Below are 1,297 nucleotides of genomic sequence, written 5' to 3' on the forward strand. Positions count from 1 at the left end.
AAATGAAATGATTCCTAAACCACATCAGCATCTTATATGGGTTATTACCAGTATCAGCACAACTCGCCCTAAGGTGACATATTAACAATCGCAGCTTGCCACCAAGGCAAAATATCCAACATGGTAAGTACAATAATCTATACATGTAATACAATAGCAGGGAACAAAATTTACAATCGATTCAGCAATATGTGGCACACAAATTTATGAAGTAAGCCACTAATTATTTTGGCAACTCTTTGCCTGAATCGTCTATCCTGAACGAACGGTGTCCACTATCCCTCATCAGGCTTGTGCACGCTCCCTGTCGTTCCCAAGTCTCGCTTCGTGGTCTCTCAGACCCGCCTCACGTGGTTCCTCCTTATTACACCAACCCCGTCAAGATTTGGCTTTCCCGGAGGAGGGTTCACTGCACCCCTTAGACAAACAAATCCAGGAAATTCCTGCCTTGGATTTCGGGCTTTCTGAAAGCAATACAATGAATCCAATTCAAAATTATGGTGCGATAAATAATACAGGAAAAAAATGCCCCCCAAAGAAAACAAAAAATCGATTACTCTCAATTCAATTACAAGATTCCCATCGAAACCATAGGTCTCGAATTAATGGTAACAATCGATTGAGAAATCATAGACCTACTTTTACAGAAGTTAAAACGAAGAAAAATTACAATTATATCACTCAATGTCTCATATTGGTCATTTTACAAAAGTTAAATAAAAAATACAGAAAATACTTACTGGTTTTGGCCCTTGTTGCTTGTAGTCACTGTCGCCGGCCCAAAGTTCAGCACTGTAGTTGGAAACTACTACATATACAAGATGGCCTCTCTCTATGAAGGCTTTACAATTTTGAATCTTGACTTCAAAACAACCACTGGAGCCAAACTGCTCCAAATGGCATGGAATTAGCCAAATGCAAGAGAGCTCTTGAACCCATGGCGACGCTACCATCACAAGAATAGCATAACAAGTGGCCCTGGATAAAAGATGGTGCACTCCTTTTATACACCACTGCATCCACCACTTGCACACACACCCAGCACAAGCATTCATTCAAACAAAAGACCTCCATGGCTTAAGAAATAACTTACCTTTGTTCCCCCTGGTACAACTCAAAGCCACGAAACCCAAAGCCCCAAATGCTAATTACTTGTAAAGGAAGTTAAGCAGAATGAAAAGAAATAGCCCTCTAACTTCAATTGGTATTCAAAACTGAGGATAAAAACATTTGCACATGAATACAAGACCTGAGTTGGCTGAGCTCTGACATTCACAATGAAGCTGGACCACAGTGT

Source organism: Acanthaster planci, linkage group LG21 (genome assembly GCF_054643075.1).
Source record: "Acanthaster planci isolate LZ-2023a linkage group LG21, COTS_SCS, whole genome shotgun sequence".
Taxonomy (NCBI): domain Eukaryota; kingdom Metazoa; phylum Echinodermata; class Asteroidea; order Valvatida; family Acanthasteridae; genus Acanthaster; species Acanthaster planci.